We start from the raw sequence: 22649 nt of genomic DNA, 5'->3' as shown, positions 1-22649 counted from the left end.
ACCTGATGTATTTTGTGATGGATAATTATATCAGCATATTTGTAATCCCTATAGGCATTGTGAATATGGCATTGCTGATACAATATAGCAAATATTTTCTAAACAAATATCCAAAATATGTATCTTAAAATCAGTAAGCTCCTACTAGATTATTAGTGGTACTTTAGTTTAGAGAATATATGCTAGGTAATTAGGCAATAACAGGATGTTTAAAATTATGATTGACCAAAACTTGACATTTCTATCTCCACATTTCTCTCATCCACTCATACAGCTATTGTCTTAGACAAGATCCTTTTCATCTCTCACTTGGGCTATTAAAATTGTCCTCTAAGTGGACTGCTTGCCTTAATTCTCTCCCCATTCTGATCTATCCTCCACAGATGCCAATACAGTTTTCCAAAAGCATGGATTTAATCACATCATTTCCCTTCCCATTTTTTTACTCATATCCAGGATCAAATGTAAATTCCTTTATTTGGAATTTTAGGCATTTCATGACCTGATCTCAGCCTGTCATGCATAATTACATTTTATTCCTTTCCACATATTCTACAATATGGTTATGCTGGCTCATGTGCTTGTTCCTTCCACAAAACTTTTTACCTCCCATCCCTGTGCCTTTGTCTAAAATCTACTCTTTCTTAACTTTCACCCATTAGAATTCTTAATTTACTTCAGCGATCTTCTCAAGCACCACATTCTATCTGAAGTCTTTTCTCTTCTCTCCAAAGCGTATTGCCTTTCCCAAAAATCAGCTTCTATTTTCCATTTTATGTATACCTATACAGTCAGTTCACAACACCCCCTATTTAACTTCAGAGACTTCAAGAATTCACATGATTTTATTAGTAAATACTTTTTCACTTTGTATTGGCAGCCCTGCACATTCTCAACTGCAGTAGAGAAAAATCAGAGGCACAATTCACACAAGTTTGTGTAGCAGCTGGTATACTTCTAGGAGCTTCACTGATCAGTTCATCTTACTATTGTGAAGAGCTCCCCATACATTTATTTTACATTTTAATTTTTTGTCCTTAAAAATCAAGTTTTGCATTTCAATAATTCTTCCAAAGTACAGTCCAAGTACTTTGGGCTCTATGATGAAGCATGCAATGTCATTGATACAACTTAGTGAGAAAATAAAAGTGTTAGAGAAACTCCATGACAGAATGTCTGAAATATCTGTCCACTGGGAGATCCTTAAAGATCACAAATGGCACAAGTAGCAGACAACCTTGATGGATTATTTCAAGCCAATGTGGCCTTCATAATATCTGATACAATCCATGAAGGACATGAAGGACAGAGTGTCAGAGGTGATTTTGAGCCCTCACCATTCTCTGAATCCTCTGACAGCAGCAATTAGAATCCCAACAAACTCTCCCTGGGTTTTCAGAGGATGGCCAACATTTAGAGGTTTATTGCATGGGGTATAATACTCTCACACTGCCATTGGATATGGTGGAAGGTAAGATTCAAACTAAAAATATTTTAGTTTTAAGAATTTTATTTACTGTACAATATTTATGCTACTATATTCATGTGTTATTGTAGTGGCAAGCCAACAAGTACTTAGCACCTTATTTCAGTTGAGCCTTGCCCATGCTTATATCAAAACTTTCTTAAGAAACAGAACTTGTGAAACACACAGAGGGAGGGACTTGCCAAGGACAGGAACAGGAAGTATGTAAGAGCTAGGCAGAACAGGCTGGAGCTAATGACCATATGAAAGCAGAAGTACAATCTGGGAGAGAGCAGAACTGAGAAGGAAACATTCATGGTGGCTGCTGCTCTGTCTGCTCTGTCTGTGTTGATTTGTGTTTATAATACTTTGTACAGAAGCCCTGGGGCCTTACTGGAAGCCCTGAAAAAGGATTTTCTTGTTCTCTGTTTACAGAAGTCCTGGAGGAGAATTTCATAGGTCCTTGGACTGTACCGACTATTTGTGTTGAATTCTCAGACCTTGTTTGTAGAACTGTGTTGATTTCACAGGCAGATAGTGAATTGATGATGGTGCCAGCAATGTTTATGAATGATGTTTTGGCTCTGTTAAGCTTTGCCTTCCCAGAAACAGAAACTGTGAAAGACTTGAGGTGGACTGGACACTGTGAGCTTCAATCGGGAATGGGAGCTAGACAAGGAACTGCCTGTGAATCTAGGTGACAGTTGGGTAGATTCAGGCAAGAGCTAGGTCCATGGAAGAGGAATCATGAAATTTGGGAGCCAAGATAAAAAGACTTTTCTTTGGGTACTTAATGCTGACTGAGAAGATCATGATTTACTGTGGCCTAGGGGTGGGAGAACTTTATACTTTGTACCTTTTACCCCTTAAGGATGATAGAGTTAAGACTTACTGGAAACTAATCTCCAATCAAGAAGAAAGAAGAATTTTTGCCTGAGAGATTAAGACAATGATCTAGGGGTGAAAAAACTTTGACCTTTGTACTTTGTGGCCCTTAAGGAGGATTGCTCCTTAAGGATGATTGAGTTAAGGACTTACTGAATGATATTTTTTGTTTAAAACTATGTGGCCATTTTAAAAATAATTTATGTTACATCATAGTGAATGCTGTACTTTGGTTTCTGTGAATGATTTGCTTTAGTTTACTGCTAATAAATAGAATTTACTATACTATGTGATCAGAACCTTAAAGCTGCACACAGCAGCAATCGTCTGGAGAGCTGCTCCTGTTTGGCTTTAGAGTTATAAAAGGTGAATATTGTCAGAAATAAATGTTTTGTTTTGTGCTGTTTTTATTGAGGTAGCACAGAATTCTAGAAAATTACTGTGAAAAAGTGCTTTGAATTTTACACATTTTTATTTTGTGTGCTAAGTTTTATGGGCTATTTCAGAGTTGATTAGTAAAAGTATGCATTAACAGAATTAATGTTTTTATGAAGAATTATATGCATAAAAGTGTTTTTCAACAATCTTTAGTAAAAGATTACAGTTTTTTGTGGATGAGTGAACCTAACCCCTATTTCACTTTGTGATTTGCATTATTTTACTTTCATAACATTTTCTAGAAACATTGTCACCCCACCCCAAGAAAAGTTGATAATTAACTACATATAAATGCTATCACCTTCATCTGGAGTGTAAACATATTATCTTGAAATCTTGTGAATCAGTGACTTGTGACATCATGAGGAGATTTTATGTTTAACAAATTGGTAGTGCTTTTATGAAATTGGGAGAGGCTTATTGCCTTGGAGGATAGGGATCTGGTTTCAAAGTAGACCGGGATTACAGTCCTATATTTGATGTATGCGCTACATGGCCCTAAACAAGTCTTTTGACCCCTCAGTGCCCATAGTATATTTACTAAAAAGTATCATTATACTTGTGGATTTTCTTTGTAAAGAAAGTGTTGCAAAGAAAATATTGGAAAAGAATAAGCAGCACTGGGTGAGTGATTGGCTATGGGAATTCAGGAAAAGTATGGAGCCAAAGACAAAAATTGGAGATGAAAAATAAAAATTCAGTGTTCATCATGTGTGTATGTGCCATTCTTTTTTCAGCTAATCCTCCATTTGAAACCAAACACAAGCTCTGAAATAATAAGCAGAGAATGTGGCACATTACATCCATAGACAATAAAATCCTATTGCCTCAAGTAAGAGCTATGAAATTTCTTTTATATTACATTAATTATGAGAACATGTCAAATTAATGCAATGCTTGCAAAGAATTCTTATGGTCTTCCCTGAAAGATAGGATTGATTTTTTCCCTTCCATGAACAGTTGGTATTCAGTTATAATATTGTATCTCAGGGACTTTACTTTTAATATGTAAGGAATTATTTAATCCTGGCTATCAATCCAGGTGAAAATTTACTGCTGGTGGACAATATGTTATTAAGAAATATGAAACTCATTGAAAATTCCCTATAGGCTGAATATTTAAATATGAACACATTGTAATGAATTTAATTCTGTTTAATATCTCTAACCTCTAAAATTCTGCAAGACTCAGATTTTTTTTTCCTACTGAAGTGTGATTTTTCAAAATTGCTTAGCACAGTGAAAAAATGTTTCTTACATCATCTGAGAGTTTATACATTAGGCACAATATAAAGCTGCCTATGGTCTCGATGACTTCAATTTTCATTAAATTCGATTTTATCCAACCCAGAAGCAATTATAAATATTTCTGCTTACTATGTCCCTCAATAAAAAAAAGCAGTGCTGCTGCATTCTGTAAGTCAGATAATGATTTGTTCTTTTCCAAATGAAGAGAAGAAGTAAGGTGGTGAAAAAAGCTAATTTGTAATGTTTGATTGAATCTAGTAGAAAGAAAACTAAACATTAAAATTATTACTGATATTTTAATTAGGAGAGGGGAAGGAAGGAGTCAGCAACAAGGACACATGTTAATGTTTAAAATAAAATTCAACATTAATCCTAGAAAATGAAAGACCTGGGTTAAAGTCCATAAATAAATGGGTGTGAAATCACACAATTATTATTTATAATAACAATTACCCGGTTAGCTATCACTACACACAAGAAATGCAGAAAGACTTTAACTCATAAAATAGAATCAAGTAAGTATGTATGGCATATTTGCATCTCTACAAGTATTATCAATATAGTGTTATATATGTATCCACATATCTATGTTTAAGTCTATTTCTCTATATATCTGCCTTTGAATTGATTTTTTTTTGTTCCCTGACTGAAAAAGTATTATGAGTCAAATAATGGTCTGTCACTTTGTGGGTCCTATAGATCTAAAAGTTATTTAGAGTCTTTTTTTTTTTTTTTACAAATATTAGAGGTGGTTGGAGTGGGAGCTCAAATAAGTTCCTGCTTTTACTCTGCCTTCTTTGTCCTTTTGTTGTTTTTTGAACCATGATTTTCAGGTAGCCCAATTTTTTTTTTAAATTATCTCTCCTGGATCTATTTTCTAGGTCATTTTTTTTTCAAATGAGGTATTTCACATTGTTTTTATTTTTTATTTTTTCATTCTTTTGGTTTTCTCTGATTGTTTCTTGATTTCTCATAGAGTGATTTGCTTTCATTTGCTCAATTCTAACATTTAGGGAATTATTTTCTAGAGTGAATTTTTGTACTTCTTTTTCCACTTGGACAATTCTGCTTTTTGAAGCATTCTTCTCATTTGCTTTTGAACTTCTTTTACCACTTGGTGTAGTCTGTTTTTAAATTTAAAGTATTTTTTGCGTCTCTTTTGCCAAGTTGTTGACTCTATCTTCATGATTTTTTTTTGCATCACTCTCATTTCTCTTCCCAATTTTTTGTCTACTTGTCTTACATGATTTTGAACATCCTTTTTGAGCCTTTTATGGAGTGAGACCAATTCATATTTTTATTAGAGGCTTTGGATGTAGGAGCTTTGATTTTGTTATCTTCTTCTGAGTACATGCTTTGATCTTTGGTGTCACCATAGTAATTTTCTATGGTCAGAAGTGTTGTTTTTTTTCCTGTTTGCTCATTTCCCAAACTGATTACTTGACTTTAAACTCTTTGTTTTTTTATTTTTTAAAGCAATCGGGGTTAAGTAACTTGCTCAAGGTTACATGGCCAGTTATCTCTGGGTGTGGTGCTGAGTCTCTGAGTCCGGATTTGATCCAGGTCATCCCGACACTGGAGCCGGTGCTCTTACTCGCTGAGCCACCTGGCCACCCCTAAGCAAGTGGGGTTAAGTAACTTGCTCAAGGTTACACGGCCAGGTGTTTCTGGGTGGGTGCTAAGTGTCTGAGCCCGGGACTCGATCTCCAGGTCTTCTCAACACTGGAGCCAGTGCTCTTACTCTCTGTGTTACCTGGCCGCCCCTTAAACTCTTTGTTAAGGAAGGTTTGTGCTTTCAGGGTTGAGAGCACACTCTCCCAAGCTTCGGGGGTTTTGTGCAGCTGTTTTCAGAGATAATTCTAGAGACCTGTAAGTTTTCTTCTAACATGGTATGATCTAAGGAGAGGTGTTTACTGCTCTCCTGGCCTGTGCTCTGATCTATGAAGGACCACAAGCACTCTTTTCTGCCCTGGAACTGTGACAAGGGTCCCTGCTCAATTGAGGCCCACAAATTCTGGTGTGCTAGTTCCTCCTCACCCTGAGAGTGCCATCCAGGACAGTGACACAGATACTAGTATGGGCAAAGCAACAGAGTGCTGCCTCAGTGCTAACAAAGAGACTCCTGTTATCTCCTTCTGACCAGTTGTTCGACCCTCTTACTGTTTGTGGGCTGAAAGAACTGGAAGCAACTGTTGCTCTGCTAATGTAATGGCTCCTAAGGTCTGCTCTTGGTTTGCTGGGACCAGGACTACACTGGTATGGCCTGTGCTGGATTGTGTTCCACTCTCACCCAAGTGTGAGGCACCTTTCCTCCTGAATTTCTAAACTGTCTTTGGCTGGAATATTATTTCTCCACATTCTTTTGTCAGTTCTACTGTTCCAGGAATTTTTTATCGCATTATTTGAACACGTTTTAAGGGTTTGGGGGAGAGCTCAGGAGAGGTGCTGCTTTTTCTCTGCCATCTTGTCTCCACCCTGCTGGCTACTCTTCAAAATGGTAAGTTGCAGCAAGTTGCCAATTTGTACTGCTAAAAGGTGTTTCCACAGTAGGAATTTCTTATAAAAAATTAAATTCAGAATGAATTTCCCTTCCATTCTCCTCCCTAAACTACTGTATATATGCTTAATAGTTTGCTGAGCTAAATCATGATCAGGCAGTTTAAAAAAAGTAAACTTTGAAAAAGACTACATGTATACTTTAGATATAATCTGAACAATACAACAATACAATAATGTGTGTGTATATTATTTATTCAGTGGATAGATCATGGGACTTAGAGGCAAGAAAGCATGCATTTAAATCTGACCTCAGACAATTATTACCTTTGCAAATCACTTAGCCTTTCTTTCCTCAAATTTTCTCATCAGAAAAAAAGAATAATAAATGCATCCATCCCAGGGTGGTTGTGGGGATGAAATGAGATAATAGTTGATAAATGCTTTGCAAACCTACATAAATGCTAGTTATTTTGAAATAATTTTCCTTTTCCAATATAATTTTTTATTATACTGAGAAAAGAGTTTAGACCTTTAATTTCATTAGCATGGGGAAATCCCTGTTGAAAAATTCCCTTTTGCTAGTACAAATAAACAACTGCTCTACAACTTGTAGTTTTAGAGTATTTTTAACTCATTGGTCCACAATTACATAGTATATGGCAGAGGTGAAACTTGAACTCATGTCATCCTGTCTTTAAAGTCTATGCTCAAGAGGATTCTGGGAAGATGGTGGAGTAAGTCAGAAAATTCCAAGTTCTCAAGATTTTCCCCCACAAAGGAGTTAAAATAGGACCTTAGGGTTAAAAAAGTGTGAGTGGAAATAAATAAGAAGAGGGGCATAAACAGGAATTCTTCTGGGACAATTGGAGAACACTGGAAGAAAATCCTAGGACAAGGTTTTGTGCCTGTAAAGAGTAAATACTTTGGGGGGAGGGAGGGGAGTCAAGGTGGCGGGGTAGAAACAGGACTTCCTTGGGGCTTCCACTCCCACCTCCTCCAATTCATGTAAAAAATGACTCTTAAACAAACTTTGGAGTTAGAGAACCCACAAAATAACACAGAGAAGCAAAAGTCCTACTGAGGACAGCCCAGCATGTAGGGAGCTGAGCCCAGCCCAGATCACGATCACAAACAAGGTTTTAGCCTCAGGGAACCACAACCAGCCACTGGCTGGAGGGACTTCAGATCACCAACAGCTGTGGCAGTTTCCAGAATTATCAACCTATAGATGCTAAGGACAAAGTGAGAGGTCAATGCACTGTAGATTTGGGGACTGGGAATTCTGGAATATGGTCTGCCCTTTACCTCTGGGGTAAGAAGCTCCTGATGTGTGGTAGGTGTGTAGCCTCTGCCACATGGCTGCTTCACAGCTTCGGGCCAGCAGATTGTAGAGGGACCAAGCAACCGGTCTGAAGGGTAGCTGCTCTTGCTTTAACCTGCTTGAATCTGGATCACTGTCTGGGGTGGAGGTACTGTGGTGTATGACCAGTGTGCCAGATCATGTAAAGGCTTCTGAGAGGGGAGCTAACTAACAGCTCCAGCAGCTGAGAAAACCCCAGCAATTGGGACAAATCTCCCCCTTCTGGTATCAGAGTTCTACTGTGGCAAAAAGCCCAAAAATCAAGTAATTGAGTGGCAATATGAGCAAGCACAGTAAGCAAGGAAAGGACAGTGGTCTGACTTTGGATTCTTTTTGGGGGGACAAAGAGGATGAGGGCATGGAACAGGAGGCAGACAGCAAAGTTAGAACTCCCGCACCAGAACCTTCCAAGAAAAGAATAAGCTGCTTACAAGCCATAGAGGGGCTTAAGAAGGATTTTGAAAACCAAATAAAGAAATGGAAGAAAAATTGGGAAGAGGAATGGGAATGATGCAAGAAAATTATAAAACAAGAGTCAACAACTTGACTGAAGAAAATAACACCTTAAAAAATAGACTAATTCAAATGGCAAAAGAGGCTCAAAAAGCCAATGAGAAGAATGCCTTAAAAAGCCAAATTTGCCAAGTGGAAAAAGAATCTCAAAAGCTCATTGAAGAGAATCATTCTTTCAGAATTAGATTGGAGCAAATGGAAGCTAGGGACTTTATGAGAAATCAAGATACTATAAAACAGAAACAAATAAATGAAAAAAAAAAATAGAAGGCAATGTGAAATATCTCACTGAAAAAACCACTGACCTGGAAAACAGATCCAGGAGAGATAACTTTAAAATTATTGGACTACCTGAAAGCCATGATGAAAAAAAAAGAACCTAGAAATCATCCTTCAAGAAATTCTCAAGGAAAATTTCCCTGATGTTTTAGAACCAGAGAGCAAAATAGAGGTTGAAAGAATCCACCAAACACCTCCTGAAAAAGATCCCCAAAAGAAAACTCCTAGGAATATTATAGCCAGGTTCCAGAATTCCCAGATTAAGGAGAGAATATTACAAGTAGCCAAGGAGAAACAATTTGAATACTGTGGAAACACAATCAGGATAATACAGCATCTGTCAGCTTCTTCATTGAGGGATCAAAGGGCTTGGAATATCATATTCTGGAGGTCAAAGGAGCTGGGATTAAAACCAAGAATCACCTACCCAGCAAAACTGAGTATCATGTTTCAGGTGAAAATATGGTCATTCAATGAAATAGAGAACTTTCAAGCATTCTGGATGAAAAAACCAGAGTTGAATAGAAAATTTGACATTCAGATAAAAGAAACAAGAGAAGCGTGAGAAGGTAAACAGGGAAAAGAAATCATAAGGAACTTACCAAAGTTGAACTACTTATATTCTTACAAAGAAAAAAGATAATTGTAACTTATGAAACTTTTCTCAGCATAAGAATAGTTGAAAGGAATGTTTGGGTGTTTGTATGTACATATATATGTGTGTGTATGTATATATGTGTATATGTATAAATAATGTTTGTGTGTATATATATTTATGTATACATACATATATGTCTATATAGGAGGGTATATAGGTGTATGAATACACATGTCAATATGTGTATATATCTGTACAGGTATAAATAGACAGATGGCACAGGACCAGTTGAAATAGGAAGGGATTATAGTTAAAAGGTGAAATTAAGAGGTGAGAGAGGACATGCGGATAGATGAAATGGGGTAAATTATCTCATATAGAAGAGGCAAGGGAAAATTGTTACAATGGAAGGGAAAAACAGGAAGGCAAAAGGCAATGAGTCAATATTATTCTCAATGAATTTGGTTTGGGGAGGGAATGACATACACACTAAATAGGGTATTTCCCCCTACAGGAGAGTAGGGGGGGAAGGGTATGAGAGGGGGAATGATAGAAAGGAGGGCAGGCTGGGGGGAGGGAAGTTGAAAGCCCCACTTTTGAAAAGGAACAAGATTAAAGTAGAGAATAGAACAAGTGGGGGATGGGATAGGATGGATGGAAATATAGTCAGTCTTTCACAATATATCCACTATAGAAATGTTTTGCATAGCTACACATGTACAACCCAATTTGAATTGCTTATTTTCCCAGTAAGGTTGAGGGATGAGTGATGTAGGAAAAGAATCTGGAATTCAAAGTTTTAAAATAAAATTTATATATATATATATATATATATATACATATATATATATGTAGTTGTTGCTATTATTATTATTATTTTGCATGTAAATGTGAAATAATATATACAGGCACTGGGGCACAGAGATCCACCGTGCCCTACTGGAAAGTTGGAGGCAGTATGGGGGAAGATGTGGGGGAGAGCAGATTGGGGGAAGGTATATTCCGTGGGATGGCTGTTTTGGGGTGGTGGGTAGGGGAAAAATGGGGAGAAATTTGTATCTCAAAATCTTGTGTAAATGAATGATGTATACTGAAAAATATATAAATTTAAAAAAAAATTTAAAAAGTAAATACTTCTAGGATAGGTTTCCTTTGAACAGCAAGAGGCAAGCCACTTAAACATAAAGCTGCAAGCCCTAGGGCTAGTTGGTTTGAAAGGCTGCCTCAGCCCCCAGCCACCGGAAATTTTACTCCCAGCATAGTGAGGGGAGTTTTGCATCTGAGCCCTAGAAGATCTAGGCAACCTCTACTGATAAAGAACACTAGACCTACCATGCTGCAAAGAACAGCAGGGGCAAAAAGGAACCAGGACATACCCTGTGAGTGCTAAAGCAGTGGGGCACAAAGCTCCTGGCTATGGGCATTTACAGAAAGTTGGAGGGTTTGGCTTTGGTTTCAGGCTAGAAGAAAGAACTGAAAATCTGGGGCAAGTGGTGCCAATTCCCAAAAGTCAGGGCTAGAAGTGATTACAAATAATTTAGCTATTACCACAAAAAAATGCACAGGCAAAGGAGAAAAATACAACCATAGAAAGCTATTATGGGAATAGAGATGATCAGGGTTCATTTTCAGAGGAGGATATTGAACTAAAGAAACCCCCAAAGAGCAATGTCAAATGGTTACCTGCCCAAAAAGAATTCATAGAAGATCTTAAAAAAGATTTCAAAAATCAAATGATAGAGATAGAGGAAAAATTAAAAAGAAAAATAAGAATAACCCAAGAAAAACAAGAAGGGGATGAAAGGAAAGTCAGCCAATTAGAAAAGGAGATTCAGAATCTTAAGAAAATGGCACTTTTTCTCATGGCTAGGTAGAGCTAAAATAATAAAAATGACAATTTTACCTAAACTAAATTATGTATTTAGTGACATACCAATCAATCTACCAAAAAGTTACTTCATAGATCTAGAAAAAATAGTAACAAAATTCATTGGGAAGAACAAAAGGTCCAGAATATCAAAGGAATTAATGAAAAGAAATGCTAGGGAAGGCGAACTAGCTATACCAGATTTTAATCTGTATTATCAAGTAGAATTCATCAAAACTACTTGGTACTGCTTGAGGAATAGAGTAGTGGATCAATGGAATACATTGGGTACACTAGACTCAGCAGTCAATGACTATAGTAATCTACTGTTTAAAAAACACAAAGACCCCAGTTTTTTTTTTTTATTTGACAAAAACTGCTGGGAAAACTGGAATATAGTAGGTCAGAAACTGGGCATAGACCATTATCTAACACTGTATACATATATATGAGTCTAAATGGGTGCACAATCTAGGTATAAAGGCTGATACTGTAAACAATCTGGGAAATCAAGGAATAGTTTACCTGACAGATTTACGAAGAAGGGAAGACTTTATGACCAAACAAGAGTTTAAAAACATCATAAAATTTAAAATGAATAATCTTGATTACAGTAAATTGAAAAGTTTCTGTACAAATGAAGCCAACGTAACCAAGATTAAGAGGGAAGTGGGAAATTGGAAAAGAATTTTTACAACCAGTGTCTCTGATAAAGGCCTCATTTCTAAAATATACAGGAAATTGATTCAAATCTATAAGAATACAAGTCATTCCCCAACTGACAAGTGGTCAATGGATGTGAAAATTGCCTAATTTTTAGAGGTAGAAATTAAAGATATCTATAAGCATATGAAAAAATGCTCTATATCACTCTTTTTTAGAGACACAACATATGTGTGATGACCAACTTTGATAGACTGGACTCTTCTCAGCAATGCAAGATTATAAGACACCTCCAAGAGTCCTGGTGGAAGAAGATGTATACATTCAGACAAAGAACTAGAAATAAGTAGAAAGAACAGAGTTTGAATGCAGACTGAAGCAAACTACATGCTCTCTTTTTTTGTTTGTTTGGTTTTGTTTCCTCTTTACCATTGTTCATTCCATCCATTACAATCCTTCTTGACAACCTGAATAATGTCTAATGTAAAAGTATTTGCAGATCCTTTACTTGATTGCATACCACCATGAGGAAAGAGAGAAGGGGGTTGAAGAGAAAATTTGAAACTCAAGGGATTGTGGAACTGAATCTTGTAAATTAAAAGTAAACAAACAAATTAATAAAGACAAAAAAGTGTAAAAAATTAATTTAAAAAATGAAATCTTGAAAATTAGAATTGGGCAAAGGGAAGCCAGTGAAATTATAAGAGATCAAGAAATGATTAAATAAAATATGAATAATGAAAAAATAGGAGAGAAAGTGAAACATCTTATAAGAAAAACAATAGGTTTAGAGAATAGATCAAGAAGAGAAAATGTAAAAATAATTGGACTAACTTAAATTTATGATCACAAAAAGAATTTTGATACAATAATGAAAGAAATAAGTAAAGAAAATTTTCCTAAAGCATTAGAACAAGGGTGTGGTGTGGTGGGGGAAGGGAGTGTAGAAATAGAAAAAATTCATTGAACACCACTTAAAAGAGATCCTATGAGGAAAACTCATAGGAATATCATAGTTAAATTGTGAAACCCCAAGCTCAAAGAAAAAAATATCAAAAGCATTAAGTTACAATTTAAATATGATAGTGCCACAGTTAGAATTACACAAGACATAGTAACAGAGACATTAAAGCACCACAGGTCTTTGCAATACAACATATTGAAGAGCAAAAGAACTGGGTTCTGGCCAAAAACACCATACCCTGCAAAGTTAAATATTAATCTGGATGGGGAAAAATGGACATTTGATAAACTCTCAGACTTTCAAGCATTTGTTAAAAAAATAATTCCTCAACTTAATAATAGAAGATTCAACATACAAGAACCAATAGAAATATAAGGTACATGACAAAGACTGATTATAAGTGATCCATAAGGACAAAATGTTTACTTTTTATATATGTCAAATGTACATCTAAGATTCTTATTGGGTAGTTCATAAGAAAGATTGAGATAAACCTGAGTATGATGTGAACTTAAAAAGTAGAATCATTTAGGAACAGCTTAAAGAATAATTATTTTATACAAATGAGGTGCATATTTGATCCTTTAAATAACAGGGAGACACTGAAAGTTAAGGGATATGGGTGACATGATCAGACATACATTTCAGAAAAAAAAATGTTACTAGTGTGAAAGCAAACATTGAAATGTACAGAGAATTAATATAAAGAATATAAATTTAAGCAAGTTATAAAGGAAATTTAGAAATTTAGATGATAGTAATTTAAGTGATAGGGGAATGTTATTTGTAGAAGATAATACTTGAACTACTTCTTGAATAAAATGATAGATTCTCCCAAATGGTGCTAAAGGAAAGAGAGACACATAGTAAGAAAGCAGTGAGGCAAAAGATAAAGTACTGTTGTGTGAGGAACAAAAAGAGTAGTATGGTTGGAAAATAAAGTGTGAATGGTAGGAGATTTGGGGGGAAAGGTAATGTAAAATGAATGTCCTGAATACAGAGATGGTTGTGCAAGAGGAAATTTGTTTAGGGGGGGAAAGTATGTGCAGCATAATAAGAAGAAACTCTTGGGGCAGCCTGGTAGCACAACGAGTAAGAGCACCGGCCTCAGAGTCGGGATGACCTGGGATCAAATCCAGGCTCAGACACTTAGCACCCATCCAGAAACACCTGGCCGTGTAACCTTGAGCAAGTTACTTAACCCCAATTGCTTAGGGGCAGCTAGGTGGCTCAGCACCGGCTCCAGTGTCGTGATGACCTGGATCAAATCCGGGCTCAGATACTCAGCACCACACCCAGAAATAACTGGCCGTGTAACCTTGAGCAAGTTACTTAACCCTGATTACTTTAAAATAAAAAAAAAAAATTAAAAAAATTAAAAAAGAAGAAACTCTTACTTGGATAGAGAATAAAAGACCCAGTAGAGCACAGGCAAGTCATAGGCTAACACATAGCAAAAGCAGAAAATTAGGAAAAAAAAGTTTAATTGAATTGAATTGAAATTATTGACCCAGGGAAAAACAAGATTTTAACTAGTGTTAGAGAGGGTGGAGTAAAATATACTTGGAAAATGAGCAGAACAGAACAAAGCAAATCTATGCTCCAAGGGCTTTGACTTTAGTAGGTTTACTACATAGTAATTATACTCCACAGAATGAAGATTCTTTCTTCTCTGAATCTGGAAACTGAGAAGAAACAAAAGCAATTCTTATGCCAATTTGCAAAAGCTAAAGTATGTCTAAGACATACTTGTTAGCAATAAAGTGGGACAAGAAACAAACTCAAGTAACTATAAGTATATTAATTAAAAATATATATGAAACGAGGTTAAATTTAGTACAGTTTCTTATAATGAGATGAGGTTGTATGTGAATTAGTTGGGAAAATAAAAATTAGTAACATATTGACATATACTAATCCTTATACCTTTTAAATATAATTAAACAAAAAGAAGTATGTTATTTTGTGGCAATAATATTATATTTAGGTTTGACATAGATAAAAAAATTAACATATTTTAATTCTTTATCACAAAAAATATTTTTTTAATCATGTGGGATATCAAGTGTAATTTTGGTGAATAGTTCATTTTTCTAATGCTCACCTTGATTATATTTATTGGCTGTCTTTGAAGAGGACCAAAGTGACATCATTAGGTTGGGATCAAATTTCTGTAAGGCTGACAGGCTGATCAGAGAAAATGAAATCAAAAGATTCTACCACACATCAGGCATAAATAGTGCATGTGAACATTTGGAATGGAAATACCTCTAAATTTGCACATCTCATGTTTCTTTTGAGCTACTTCAATTCTGCCTTGTTCATAGAGCATATTATCTTTTTTGATGTGGACATGACATGTCAGCAATACTATGCCAGTGTCTCTCCTGTGTCTCTCAATTGATAGCAAAATTCTTCAGAGAAACCTTGGAAGTATCCACATGTTACTTCTGCTGACCTCTATGTGACTGTTAGCCTCATATGAGTTCTCTGTAAAATAGTCTTTTAGGAAAATATGTGTTTGACATTTGATCAAAATGGCCAGTCCACTGTGTTCTGCTCTCTGCATTTGAATTCAAATGCTTACTAATTCAGCTCAAGAAAGGACTTCAATGTCCTATGCCAGTTGATCTTCAGAATCTTCTTAAGACAATTCAAATGGAAGAGATTCAGTTTCCTAGCATGGTACTGGTGTACTGTTCAGGTTTCACAGGCAACAACAATGAGGTTAGCACAATAACTCTGCAGAACTTCTGTTTGGTAGGCAGCCTAACACCTCTCATCACTCACACTTTCCTTCTAAGCCTTTCAAACACTAAGCTAGCTCTAGCAATACATTCATCAACCTTACTGTCTATGTATACATCTCTGGAAAATATACTATTAAGTTAACTTAACTACAGAATTCAAAAATTCCCCATTTTCTGCAACTGATGGTTAAGCATAGGGATTGCAAGGTGCTGTCTAGTGGAGTACCTCTTTTTTCTTGGTATCGAGTGTCAGGTCAAAATTAAGACAAATAACAGAGAATCAATTCATACTTTGTTGCATCTCAGTCTCAGAGCCCGCAATTGAATTCACAATCATCCACAAAGTCACATACCAAACTCCTTCTACTTTATCTCCACTTGTAGCTTTTACTTTAACTTTTTTTTAAAGAATATAAAACTATTTATTAACCATTTCACCAGTATTTACAATAGAGTAAACAATATACAGTTGTGTACCATTCCAATGACTAAAAAGTTTGTTGTTGTTTTTGCTTTACTTGCAGGGAGCCAAGTGACTTAAATACTCAAAGGCTGGTCCTACATGTTAAAGCAATGGGTTGGAACAGGGGTAGGGAATGTATGGCCCCAAGGTCACGTGTGGCCTGATAGGTCCTTGGGTACAAACTTTTGTTTGAGTCCATGTTTACAGAACATTTATTAAGGGTATTTGTTCTATGAATTTTGGTTTCAGTTAAAGGGTCACACTTGAGGGGGTTCACATGTAGCCTCAACGCCACAGATGCCCCACCCCTGGGTAGATATAAGGAGGAAAAAATGCACGTCAAGAGTATGGAAGATTACATAACATGGCACATTTGCTTTCCCAAATGCCTCCCCTTGGGGCAGAATATTTAAGTGCCAGCGGACAGGGATGTTGCTACATGAGTAAGAGAATACCATTTGGTTAGTAAAATAAACTGGGATACCCCTACTTTCTGAAGCAGGAAATCCAAGTTTTTCCTTTTTATAAAATCAAGGCCAAAGTGGTTCTATTTTAACACTTCAGGTAAATATTCAAACAAATTCTGGCGGTGGGGGCTCTTGTCCATCCAGATCTGACCAACAAGGCTTTGGGGATAGGATCCCTTTTGGATAAATGTGGAGATGTCCTCTCCTGTATGTATTTGGGGCCACCTTTGCTCCCAAAGGGAAGATGCTCACCTCCACCTTAATAGGGCCCAGACACTGAGTACTACCATAAATGCTACAGTAAATTTGCAAAATGCCTATAAAACCATTCTGTTCTGTTCAAAATAACATTTGGAAAAGTGAAAGCAGCACATATTCTATCATTCAGGCTCTTTAGGTTCTCCAGAAACGAGCAATAATGGGTAACAACTGCCAGAAGCAAAGTTTCAATGGATATATCTCTAGGTGTAAAATGTAGCTTCTATTAATAAGTTGGATTTCAAGTGAATGTCAAAATTCTACATGGACACATTTTCTCAGATAGCTAACCTTAGGCATACACGAGGGCTAAATATTTCTAAAGATTCAGAGGAGTGACTATAGAAGGCAATAATCAGCATTTTTGAAAGTTTTTCTCTACTGTGGAGGAAATTAATAATTCCAGAATATCAAATGCTTTCTTCTGTAATAAATGTTAAGTAAATGCACAAATCTTGTATTTACTTGTTCAGTTACCAGTGCTATGTAAAATAAAAGCCAACTCAAATGAAAAAACAAGCCAAACAAAAAACAAAAACCTACTTTAACATCCATATTACACACACACACACACACACACACACACACACACACACACACTTATAGTACATAGATTTTCAATAGGTTTAAATCAGGGGTTTCCAGGCCACTTAAAGTCAGTTTATCTCCTTCTCTTAGATAAATTTGATGTAGTGAAAGACATCTAGACATTCATACCAGAAGATGATATTACAGAATTATATCTTCGTTTGGGAATTTCTCTAATTCTAGAACCATTTGTCATAATTTACCAGTTTGTCACCAAGAAAAAGACTCCATGATCATTAGAAATAAAAAAAAAAACAAAGAAAACCTAACCTTTGTGTATGGAGGTAGATGTTTCATAGTCTGAATAAAAACCCCAGATTTTACAGCCTCACCTGAACATCTGGCAACAGTTTTGTTATATATTTGAATGAAAAAAGAGTTTATTTTATAAGTAAAATTATCTTTTTTCCATCTTTGGTACTCTAGTCATTACATGATATTGCTTATGACACAGATTTTCAATCATGGCAATCTTAGTAGTTACTAGTTCCTCTATCCTATCCCAATCCTGCCCCACTTGTTTTCTCACTGCACTAAGACTTCAAGAAGCCTTGGATATAATGCTGAGATATCAATAAAAATCTTTCCAACTGCCAGGTACTTCTGGAAATCTTTTCACCTTTTCTGTGAATTATATAAATTATTTTGTATTAAGAGTTTAACAGTTTTAGGCTATTTTTAAATTTTCTAATACATTTTTACTTTATATTTAGATGAGACTGATCCTTTTTCATTGTGGGCTTGAATGATCACCTCTTGAAACATTTGATAAATGTTTGATCTTTGCAAAGCTCAAATAAGGGTCCCCCTTACTAGTGTCTTCAAATGAAGGCAGGATGACTACTTGTTGAGCATGCTATTTAAAAAGGATTTTTTGTTGAACTTGATAGCCACTGAAGACCCTTCCACCTCTGAAATTCTTCAAAGCTGTAACCTGAAAGCAACTGTCTAGAGAAGAATCTTTCAATTTTAAATCCTATTTGCTCTGTACTTATGACCCATGGCTAAGGTAAACAATGAAATACAATTTCTACAGTTGACAGAACTAAGTTCAAGAAAGTCATCATTTTGTTTTTCCTAAATCAAAACATTGCACTAAATATGAAAAAAAATGATGATTAAAAACTTAAGAGTTAAAGGTTTTGTTTGTTTTTCTTTCATCCTAGGTGGTATGGTTTATCACATAATAAAAATGATCAATTAAACCAATGTGAAAAAAAGTTTCCATGAAGCACACCTTTACAATCCCTTTCTCAATACCACACTACCACACACACACACACACACACACACACACACACACACACCCCTCTCATTTATGTTTACACTTATTTTCCATCATTGGCTATGTAATTTCATCTTTAGAGAGCAACAACGTCTAATAAAATATTTGAGTAATGATCTTTCTTCATAAATAGAATTTTCTTTTTTTTAATTTAATCTATTTATTTTTAGTTTCAACATTCATTTCCACAAGATTTTGAGTTCTCAAAATTCTCCCCATCTCTTACCTCCCCCCACCCCAAGATATTATGCATTATGATTACACCTTCCCCTAGTCTGTCCTCCCTTCTATCATGCCTCTCTCTTAATCACTTACCCCTTATTTTCTTATAGATCAACATAGATTTCTCTACCCCATTGCCTGGATATATTATTTCCCAGTTGTATGTAAAAAGAAATTTTAAAATTTATTTTTAAAACTTTGAGTTACAAATTCTCTCCCTTCTTCCCTCCCCACCCATCTAATTGAGAAGGCAAGCAGTTCAATACAGGTTTTACATGTGTGATTATGCAAAACACTTTCATAATAGCCATGTTGGAAATACTAAATATATTTCCCTTCATCCTATCTTCCCCACCCATTTATTCTGGTTTCTCCTTTGTCCCGTCCCTTTTCTTCTTCATTTTTTGTTGTTGATGTTGTTTTGTTTTGTTTTTTTGCTTTTTAGGGGGAGAAGGCAGGACAATTGGGGTTGTGACTTGCCCAAGGTCACATGGCTAGTAAGTGTTAAGTGTCTGAGGTCAAATTTGAACTCAGGTCTTCATGACTCCAGGGCCAGTGCCACTAGTGCCACCTAGCTGCTCCTCCCTGTCCCTTTTCAAAAGTGTTTGTTTCTGACTACCCTTTTCCCCTATCTGCCCTCAATTCTATCATTCCTCTCCATCTCCTTCCCTCCTTACTTTCCTGTAGGGTAAGATACACAATTGACTGTGTATGTTATTCCCTCCTTAAGCCAAATCTGAGAGTAAGGTTCACTCATTGCCTGTCACCTATAGTTAAAGCTTTTTCTTGCCTCTTTTAGGTGAAATAATTTACCCCATTCTATCTCTCCCTTTCTCCTCCCAATATATTCCTTTCTCACCTTTAATTTTGTTTTTTAGATATCATCCCTTCATATTCCACTCACTTTGTGCCATCTGTCTACCTATCTATCTATCTATCTATCTATCTATCTATCTATCTATCTGTCTGTCTGTCTGTCTGTCTGTCTGTCTGTCTGTCTGTCTGTCTGTCTGTCTGTCTATCTATCTATCTATCTATCTATCTATCTATCTATCTATCTATCTATCTATCTACCTGTCTGTCTGTCTGTCTGTCTGTCTGAATGTCTGTCTGTCTATCTATCTATCTATCTATCTATCTATCTATCTATCTATCTATCTATCTATCTACTACCTATTTTCACCAATAACCCTAATACTGAAAAATGTCTCATGAGTTACAAATATCATCTTTCCACATATGAATGTAAACAGTTCAACTTTAATAAGCCCCTTATGATTTCTCTTTCCTGTTTGCTTTTTCATGCTTCTCTTGATTCTTGTATTTGAAAGTCAAATTTTCCATTCAGCTCTAGTCTTTTCAGAAAGAATGTTTGAAAGTCCCCTATTTCACTGAATATCCGTTTTTTCCCCCAAAGTATTATGCTCAGTTTTGCTGAGTAGGTGATTCTTGTTTTTAATCCTAGCTCCTCTGACCTTCAGAATACCATATTCAAAGTCCTTCAATGCCTTGATGTAGAAGCTGCTAGGTTTTGTGTTATCCTGATTGTATTTTCAAAATATTCAAATTGTTTATTTCTGGCTGCTTGCATCTCCTTGATCTGGGAACCCTGGAATTTGGCTACAATATTCCTAGGAGTTTTCCTTTTGGTATCTCTTTCAAGGGGTGATCAGTGGATTCTTATAATTTCTATTTTACCTTTTTTTTCTAGAATATCAGGACAGTTTTCCTTGAAAATTTCCTGAAAGATGATGTCTAGGCACTTTTTTAAATCATGGCTTCCAGGTAGCTCAATAATTTCTAAATTATCTCTTATGGACCTATTTTCTAGGTCAGTGGTTTTTCCAATGAGATATTTCACACTGTCTTCTATTTTTTCATTCTTTTGGTTCTGTTGTATAGTTTCTTGATTTCTCATAAAGTCATTAGCTTACATTTGCTCCATTCTAATTTTGAAGGAATTATTTTCTTCAGTGAACTTTTGGATCTCCTTTTCCATTAGGCCAATTCTACTTTTTAAGGCATTCTTCTCCTCATTGGCTCTTTGGACATCTTTTGCCATGTGTGTTATTCTATTTTATATGGTGTTCTTGTCTTCAGTATTTTTTGGGGTCTCCTTTAGCAAACTGTTGACTCATTTTTTATGATTTTGTTGCATTACTCTCATTTCTCTTCACAATTTGTCCTCTGCTTCTCTTATTTCATTTTCAAAATCCTTTTTGAGTTCTTCTATGACCTAAGACCAATTCATAGTTTTTCTTGGAGACTTTTGATGTAGGAGTTTTGACCTTGTCATCTTCTTCTGGTTGTATGTTTTGATCTTCATTGTCACCAAAGTAAGTTTCTATAGTCTGACTTTTTTTTTTTACACAGTTTACTCATTTTCCCAGCCAAATACTTGACTTTCTAATACCCTGTCAAGGCAGGACTCTGCTTCCAGTGAATATGGGTCTGGGGTGGGAATGAGTATACTGTGCAAGGCTTCTGGAATTTTGTATCAGCTGCTTGATCCCCTACCATCTGAGTCCCAGAGTTCCGGAAGCAGCTACTGCTGCCGCTGCTGGCCATTGCTGCCACCACCTCCACTGCACCAGGGCTGGGGTGGACCATGAACTCCTTTTTCACCCAGGTTCCACAGAGTTCCCCCACTGACCTTCCATGCTGTTCTCAGCATTTGTGGGTTGACATGTCTGGAAATCACAGCAGCTGCCTGTGATTCAGTCCTCTGAAGCCTGCTCCATACCCATCTGTGCCTAATGCAGCTTACACCAGACTTTACTATGCTCCCTCCCAGCCCAGTGTGATATACCCTTCTTGTCAGCCATCCAGGCTGTCTTGGACTGGAGATGTGTTTCACTCTGCCATTTTGTGAGTTCTGCAGCTCTAGAATTTGTTTAGAGTCATTTTTTACAGGTATTTGGAGGAGTTTAGGGGCAAGGTCCCTGCTTTTACTCCACCATCTTGGTTCTGACCCCTCCTCCCCCAAGAGAATTTTCAAGAACAGAATATAATGTACAAATATCTTCAATGAATTTTATCTATTTATATGATTGTAGCCTTGAAAAAGATTATAGAAGTGACCTAGTTCAACACTCTCATTTTACAGATGAGGAAACTTAGTCCTTAAATGAAAATTATCAGCATTACTTAAATTAATTAACGACAGAGATTGAAGTTGAATCTGGTCTATTTACTCTAATCCCAGTGCTCCACTGCACACCATACTCCTCAACTGTACCCATCATCATATTTCCCTCCTTATCCCATAGTCTTCCTCACTATTAATCATGTTTCAGAATTAGATTTTTGCTCAATCAGCTCTGAACAAAGCAAACCTGAAGTATGCTTTATTTAAATATTATTTTAATGTATCATTTCTAAAAAATGCTCAAGGTTTTTCTCTAAAAAAACATTATTTGCTTAATAAGAAGGATAATAGTTCTATAATAGATAGGTTTCTGTTTTTCCTGGTTATTTCTCTTCTATCATTTATTATCTGTATGAATTGGAGCAAGTCACAATTTACTTAGGCTGCAGTTTTCTTATTTCTTAAATTAAAGAAGTGTATTACATGCAATTCTGAAGTTCCATCCTCCTTCTTATGCTAAAAATTAAAACACAACAAAAATGTAAAAGTTTCCAAGATGTATTATAACCTTATTTCACCCTTCTGACAAATAAGAAAACTAAAGAATCTAAAGATTAAGACTTTAGTTTCAGAGGCAAGGATCAAATTCCAGTCTCTTCTGACTCTAAGACCATTACTCTTTCTCCTATACCATATTGCTACTATGAGCACAGTGACAATGGATGATAATAATGTCATAGGTCAATTTC

Source organism: Petaurus breviceps, unplaced genomic scaffold (assembly GCF_028583685.1).
Source record: "Petaurus breviceps papuanus isolate PSGF00001 unplaced genomic scaffold, PetGlider_PUasm1.0 90895, whole genome shotgun sequence".
Taxonomy (NCBI): domain Eukaryota; kingdom Metazoa; phylum Chordata; class Mammalia; order Diprotodontia; family Petauridae; genus Petaurus; species Petaurus breviceps.
The sequence above is the reverse complement of the archived record's forward strand: the minus strand, read 5'-3'. Positions refer to the sequence as shown.